Here is an 8374-nt window from a genome sequence, read left to right as displayed (position 1 = left end):
CTTTACCCATGGCTCTTGCAGACTGATCTACTTGCAGAGTCCTACGGTAATATAGGATATGGACTTCTGGAGGTCATCTGTTTTAACCCATCACTCAAAGCAGGGCCAGCTTACGTCCGGTTGCTTAGTGTCTGGTCCAGTGGAGTTTTAATATCTCCAGGAATGGAGATCCCATCATCTACGGGTCCTTGCTGCAATGTTTGACCACCCTCATAGTGAAAATATTTTTTTCCTAACATCTAACATCCTAACATGCTGCAGCTTATATGCATTGCCTCTTGTCCTATAGCTACGTACCTCTGAGAAGCATCCACCTCCATCTTCTTCTACGGCCTCTCATGAGGTAGTTGGAGAGAGCAATAAGATCTGCCTATGCTTTTGGACATGCAGCCCAGAATGTGGTTGGCTTTCTTGGCTGCCAGGTCTCATGTTCAACTGCTGTGCCAGGTACCCCCTGGTCCTTTTCTGCAAACCTGTTTTCTAGACAGGTAGTGTCCAGCCCATGGTGTTTCATGGGCTTATTTTCTCCCAGGTGCAGGGCTTTGCATTTACCTTTGCTGACTCTCATGAGGTTCCTGTCAGCCTGTTTTTCCAGCTTGTCCAGGTCCCCCTGAATGGCCTTGATCCCTGCCCTTGAGTGTACCAGCCACCTGCCCTAATTTGGCATCATCCTCAAACTGGCTGAAGGTGCACTCCATCCCATCAGCAAGGTTGTTAATACAGACGTTAAACAGTATTGACCTCAATATCACATGAGAAATGCTGCTAGTAGCTGGTTGCCAGTTAAACTTCATACCATAGGTCCCAACCCCCGGAGCCCAGTTAGCCAGCCAAATTTCCACCCAACTTACTGTCATCCATCCAAACCATATCTCACCAATTTGGCTATAAAGGTACTACAGAAAATTGTGTCAAAGGCCTTGCTAAAGTCAAAGTATACAACATCCACTGCTCCTCCCTCATCCTCAGAGCCAGACATAACATCCTAGAAGCAATTAGGCTGGTCAGGAAGGATTTGCCCTCAGTTAATCCTTCCTGACTGTTCCCAATCCCCTCATCTTTTATGAGCCTGGATACGATTTCCAGACAGATTTGCCCCATAACCAATTGCCACAGCCTTCCAAAGATGATGGAGAGTGTCCTTGTAACAGTAACAGCAATTCTCAGCAGCCTTGGGTGAACATCAGGTCCTGCGGATTGGGCCCTGTGGGATGTGGGCTGTGAGTAGTTGATGGTGTTGGTGGCCACTGGTGAAGGTGTAGACAAGGCTGGCATCAGGCACGGAACCTGCTGCCATGCCCGCTGTTTGCATCACAAGGGCTGGTGGCAGCCCTGCTGCAACATCTCCCGAGGCTGGATCCTGGCAGGCACAGACATGTCCATGCTTCTGCCAGGGTAAAACATCCCTCAGGTAGGCAGTAAAAAATATAGTAGTAAGCCAACAGTTGTTGCTCATCTGCTTGATTTTGGGAGTAATTTATCTGATAGCTTGACCATGCCCACCAAAAAATCACACCAGAAACCGGAAAGCCTTCAACTGCCTCCTTAATCTTTACAACAGAAACTGTTGATTCGTACTATCACTTCCAGAGAAAAGCAACAGAACTTTACAAAGTTTCCAACAAACTACAGAACCATGAAGAGAGAGAAAAAAGTTTAAGCAAATACATAGTCAATAGAGCATTTAACTTTCACGGCTTTTCTCTTCTATTTGCTGCCCAGTTCTTTTCTCTTGTGTGCAAATATCTTACACATAGAGTCTTACACATAGCAAGGTGAGGATTAAGGATAAAGGGTAGCAGAGGAGCAAAATGGGACAGAGAAAGGGTGTGGAGGCAGGTGTGAAGACAAGGTCATTGTCACCAGAAGAACAGACCACACCTCCTGACCACCTGTCTGTCTGTCATTCTCTTTCCTGCTCCTCCCCAATTTTTTTCTTACTTTTTCAGATGAGAAATATTTGACTGTCTCTCAGCTCAACAGTAGCAGTCTTTGAAGGGTCAAAAGCATGTGAACATGATAACACATCCTCCCAATTCCTAGATGTCTGGAGAAAGTTAATATAATCAGAACAATATTAGAGCTTGGCAGTTGCCACTTGAGTTACCATGGCCTTTCTCTAGCATTCAGAAGCTACATATTAATGGACCATAAGTTCAACCAAATAACCGTTCTATGTTCTACGCAACACCATAGGCTGCAAAACCCTTTCAACCTCCTACAATAAATGTCTGATGCATCATGAAGAAGAAAACACTAGCAGCATCAAAGTGCTGATGGACACGAATGGCTTGAGCCAGCGAGTCTTCAGCCAAGTGTTGTTTCCTACTCTGTGCAGTACAACATCTCTGTGAGGACTACAGTTACATCTGATGAAAATGGGAGTTGTAAACATGTATCCTTGGTGTGTTGCTGTGAGCAGATCAGAGGACACCTCTTCATTGCTTCTGAGTATCTCTTTGAGCAATGAAGCAGAGGATAGTGGATAAGCCTTTGAGAGACAGAAACAGATATTGCCCATTGCGACTTTTGTCATTCCAGGAATGTTATGCAAGTGAGTGAGCAATACAGTACAATCTAGATTGAGGAAGGCTGCAAGGAGACTGAAGAGTTTAAGTATCAAGATGTCACCCCAACTTACAAGAAGATGTCTTCAGTAATTTGTATAAATTTTGTCTATGTGTATAGACCTGACCAGAAGTATTCAGTAAACATGTTAGATGCTTGTTGTTTGTATTGATTTTTTACTATTTTCTCCAATGTTTTTCCCTTGGAATCACAGTGATACAGTGATAACTACTAAGGTCTCTGGATCATGTGTAGATCATTTGAACATTGAAAAGATTATTGAACTTCTTCAGAAAAGCCAATGAACTGCCTTCTAAGAGGAAAAAGTGAATAATTTCTGCTAGAATAGGGCACAGTTAATTTTACCTGACATTTACTAGCCAGAAGAGGCATGGATCTGTTTTACAAATATTTCTTGTGTCTTCCACAAGACAAAAGAGCAGCAGGCAGTGGTCAAGAGCAGCTGCTGAAGCCTTGAGTTATCAACCTTGGCAATGAATTCTCTGGAGGGTTTATCTTTCAGGCATGTTTTTTGCTGCGATGTCTGAAGAACGAAGTTGGTTGGTTGTGCTGTGCAATGCTGTGCAGAGAATGAAACAGAAAGCATCCTTTGCTTCTGCTATTGTGGTGGCCATGTTTGGGAACAAGTTTGCCTATGGGCAGACAGAACTGGTTTTGAGGCGACGACAATCTATATGTGCCGTTTGGGTTTTCCAGTGCAGTTTATCAGTGAAACGTGGTCAAAGTCTTTGGTCAGTGAGGAGAGGGAAGCAGCTTAGACACAAGAAAGGTAGATTAGATACTAGAAGCAGTGAAAACACTCAGAGCAAGAGAGATGTCCTGAAATTTTACAGCATGTCAGCTCCTTTGCTGCAAAAGTGTGTGACACTTCTGCAAAGCAAACTGGAAATGCAAGGAACTCCACAGCTCTCTGTGTTGGAGTCACCTTTTGTCCGTCTCCTCTCCTGGAACAAGCACAGAAGTCTTGGTGTGCTGGGAAGGTTCCCAGCCTTAAGCAATGGGCCATGCCTCTGGGAACTGTCTGAGGTGAAAAGCTAATCCAAATAAGACAAGGCATAAAAATATCCCTATTTTTATCCCAGTTCCGATGTTGGCATGTGGTTGTCATGATTGCCAAATCTAGCTTAAAAAAAAAAATACAGGAAAATCCAGTCTTTCCAACCACATGGAAGAGAAGCCAAAATACTTTAAGCACTGTGTCTACTAAAAACAAGATGCAGGCATCCACTATCTGAGCATTCGTGGCAGACATCCTTCTCTGAGCAGACAGACTTGGAAATAACAGAGGATTTAAAAAAAATCCCATTGAATAAACAATGAAATTGCACTTTGAAACCTCATGCTGGATGCAGAGCAGTGATGAAATCAGATGTGGGTTTTTTTACCCATACCCACGCAAGAAATCTCTGGATAAATGAAATATAAATGACCATTCAGCTGCCCAAATAGGACAGACATCTGGACCACAGAACAGTCAAAACCTTTGCCTTGTTAAGTGACACTCTCTGCATCTGGCAACCACAAGATTTCACCTTCCTCTGGTGGATGGGAGAGCTATCTGGTAAGCAATTGCGAGCGATAGCCCAGTACTTTCACAGTGTGAAGTACATGGTCTGTAAAGAGCCAGTGATGTCTCAAAGAAAGAAGAGAGCCATAACGTGTAAAGGAGCACAAGCAGAAAAAAGAAATTAGAAGTAAAGGCTTTAAGTCAGGCATATGACACCACTGAGACTGCAAAATCAGGCACTCAAAAGTCAGGGAATGGGGAAATTTGAGCAGAAGAAAGCCAACTGTCTCTGTCTAGGTTTTTCTTAGAGACAGCTTCCTCCTTTTGGAGACAGCATTTCCAATTTGCTAAATGCTGGGAGGATGGAGAGGGGGGAGAGGGCTGGCACTACAGCTGCCAGCAAGCTGCTAGGGTTAAACGGATCTGCCTGGGATGCTCAGCCTGAAGTCTGTACCTCCCTTATTTGCCTCAGTCACACTGTTTTGGTGATATTTCCAGGAGATCTGATGAACCAGAAGACCAGGCTGATACTTTCTGTTGAGTCAGCTGAACAGTGAACCTAAATATATTTCATTTGAGCTATAGCTGCTAAAATGGAAATCATTATGGAAGTGCTTGGGGGCTGGTGTTCAACGTGAGAGCCCCATAGCACTGGCTGCGTTTCGTACATTGCTGAGAGACATTCACTGCCTGACAGAGCTCACAGTCTGAGCTGGCAGTTAAGGTAAAGCTTTTTTAAAGAAATAGCTCTTGCTGTTTTAAATGGAGCCAAGCCAACACCCTCCTAGTTACCTAGGCCTCTTGTCTCACCTCCTACACCATCACTGCTTCAGACAGTGACCCTCTGTACTACCCTGCCTATGGGAAAAGAGTCTTAAGGCTTCACTCCCTCTCCCTCTATAGTCAAGACATGGCTTCTACCTGGAAGGCTGGATGTTGTTCCCATGTCTAGGTCTTCTCAGAAGTGGATGCAAAGCCAAAAGTATCTAATCTTAGGCAGCTATTGCTTTTTTTCTCCCTATCCTTTTACATGCATGTATTCACACACACGTGCATACACAAATACAGCAATGTCTTGGTTTAGACAGACTTGTCAGTCCATAGCTGAACATAGTTGAATATAGGTTTTAGATGTCTGAACTAAAAATAAACACTCCCTGCTAACACATCACACACCTACACAACTAAAACTGCATGCTAATTATCATAACAGCCAGCTTTCTAGTTCCCGTTTCGCAGTCATGGCAGTGGACTTCCAAAGAAGACTTCAGCGCGCTACACTAACCCGTCCCTCTAGGCTGACGTTGAGAACATCTCTAAAATGCAAGGAGTCACAAAAACAAACTACATGATGAATCTAAAATAACAACAGCAAAATCATTCTTCTGTTTAAAATTTATGTGAGAAATTCATCTGGGGACTAGTGGAAATAACGCCAGCTCCAGCTGGTCACACGTGGCCTGCAGCAATAATTTGGTCCAGGTTATTGAATCCTGTACATTAGCATGTAGCACCATATCTACCTTTAGCTTCTGTAGTTCCTCAGAGACTGTCTCTGAAAAACAGCCTAGCTGGGCTGCTCACCGCAGACCTCAGTAATAGCATGGCAAACGAAGAGGTCTGAGCCAGTAGCTTGCTATATGAACCAATCCAACCACAGCTGCATCACAGTTTTTGTCCATCACACAATTTTTTTTGAAAGAGTTGAAAGTTTTGACATTGTAGTCTTCTCCTATAGCAGCATGTGGTTTAATCGATAACCTGATCCATTTATTTAGGTTAGGTTGTCTCCATGGCTAGTCTAAGTACAGTTGTACAGCATAAGATATCATTTGCTGATTAGCAAGAGCTCCAACGTGTTTTGTTTCATGGGCCTGCTTGTAGCCTATGCCCTTGTGAAAATATATCTGGTTTCACAACTACGTATCACTTCTAATCACTGCCTTCAGCTCTGCCTGCATAACCTTGCAGATAGCATCCTGGCTTTCCTGCTGTTCCCTGTGCGGTTAATCCTTCTGTCACTCAGTTGTACTTTTTGGTGGGCCTACTGTTATGCATCCTAGAAATCTCAGAACTCACGTGATCTCAAAAAACAGTTTTCAGATTCCACTGAGACTGCCTGTTTGCCTTTTAGTATATAGTCCATTTGTTCATTACAGCATTTGACTGATTGTCAGTGAAGTGCTGGCACACTGTATTTTCTGGTTGGTAAGAGTTAGCAAGGAGCAAGCCAACACATTTTTAGCCTTTGCTATGTTAATACAGAATGTTGATAGCTTTTTCAAGGCCCTATCTGCATCTGTTTCCCCTTTTGAGGAAAGAAAGTCCAGGACATGTATTTGTTAGCTGGAGCTTGTAATTGAGTAGATTAATGATTTGATTGGCATGATATAAGGCCCAATTTTAAAAGCACACAATTAACTTTAAGCACTAATATTCCCATTCGAGTCAGTCATTATTCCTTCGCTTAAGTGCTTTGTTGAACTGGGTCCTGAATATGAAGCAGCCCTGTGTTACAAAATTAATTGCCTCTCTGCCCCAGGAGCTCAGCTGCTTTGCTGACAGAACCAACACAGGGAAATTATATACACCGTTCGCAAGGAGAATTAATAGCTCCGCTGACGTGACTGGTACCTGAGAGAATGACCATCAGAAGAAAGAGATTTCAAAGCAAAACTGAAATATAACAAGCCAAAATCAACGAGCCTTACATCTTGATGGGTGGGGTGCACCGTCGGATCAGGTCCGGTGAGCTGCCCAAGGTTGCAATCCCCTGAGAGCAAAATCCTCCATCCGAGAGAACGGGGGCCAGGAGCCGTCAGATGGTGGGGGGGTCGAGCGGGCAATGTGAGAAGCAGCTTCACTGAACCGCTCGGCTCTTTGGGGCTGTGCTCATGCGACAGGAAGGCGGCAGGAAGCCCACGCAGCCAGTGAGCTCTGGCGTGGTTGCTCGCCCCTGCCTGCCCCGCTCGACCCACGCTGCACACTGCTCCCCCCTCTGCCACGCTGATGCCGGGGAAATGCCCCTCCGGTTGAGGACACTGTGGAAATTCAACCTACCTGCACCAAACCTGTGGATGCAAAAGCCACGTCAGGGACAGTGCCACTGCAGGAACGGTGGCAGGGTTCTTTCAGTTGGGAGGAAGACTGAGTCTTCTTGGAGGAATACTAAGGCAAGATGCTGAGTAGGGTCTGTTAACTAAGAAATTATTATTTTATGCCACCTCACTGTACCTGAGAGCCTTGGTGGTTGGATGTGGTAGATATATCTGTAACCATGTTTGGAAAAGAGTTCATTATCTGCAGTCAGGGAGCATGGACCTCTGACCTTAACTTTTACTTTCTACGCCAGGTTTTCCTTCATTTCCTTCTTATTTTGCTGTCTTTTCTTTTTAGCTTGGATGAAGGGTCCACCTTTGGGGGGGACATGTAAATAAGCCTACCTGGCAGGATGGTGTGAAGGTGTAGAAGAGAATTCTGGGTTTTTTTTGTGAGTTCTTGCCAGATTTGTCTCTGCTTGCGTGGCCCACAGTGGTGAATTTTGGTGAAAGACTGTGCAGGACAACGCAAGCATGCCTCAGGGCCCTCTGGCCCTCTACTCCTTCCCCTCCACAGTGCAAGTATTTACAGGGTAATGCAGAAGACAAACTTTTGTAAAAATCTAAGGTCGTTTCTCTGCCTAGATGGCCAAATTGAGGAGACTCAAGGCACATAAAGCAGCTTAAATAACGCTGCTTTTAGAGAGAGGAGAAGGTGGGGGATGTCATCCTCCCTAGGAGCAAAGTGTGAGTGTCTGGATTAGCTGGGATTATCCCACATTTTAGAGATGATATCTAAGAGTATAGTGTTGTGTGAATCCTCCTTCATCTTTCTTCTCATGTGCTCTATTCAGTAAAAATTTGGTTTATGTCAGAGGTTTCACACTGCTGGACTGAGAAGCCTGCATTTCCTCTGGCACCCTGCCTACACCCCCCTCTTGCCTCTCATCACCCCGTACTCTTGTTCATTTGGAGTAAGCCAAGGGATTTTGGTGCTATGCCCAGCTGCACGGCCACCAGTCCTGCCCATAGACCCTCACGGGGCTGCAGGGTGCATCCATGGCAGCAGCCAAGCAGTTGCAGCACTCAGAAGGGCAGCTGTCCCAAATCCGTCCCTCAATTTATATCTGTCATCCTTGCCGTGAATGCCAGAGGAAGAGCTCAATCCCTTCGCTGTATAAATAGGGCAGCAGAGCTATCAGTGGGAAACGCCTCCAAAAGCTCCTTTCCTGCAGACTAT

Source organism: Aquila chrysaetos, chromosome 3 (assembly GCF_900496995.4).
Source record: "Aquila chrysaetos chrysaetos chromosome 3, bAquChr1.4, whole genome shotgun sequence".
NCBI lineage: Eukaryota > Metazoa > Chordata > Aves > Accipitriformes > Accipitridae > Aquila > Aquila chrysaetos.
Note: the sequence above shows the minus strand (reverse complement) of the source record.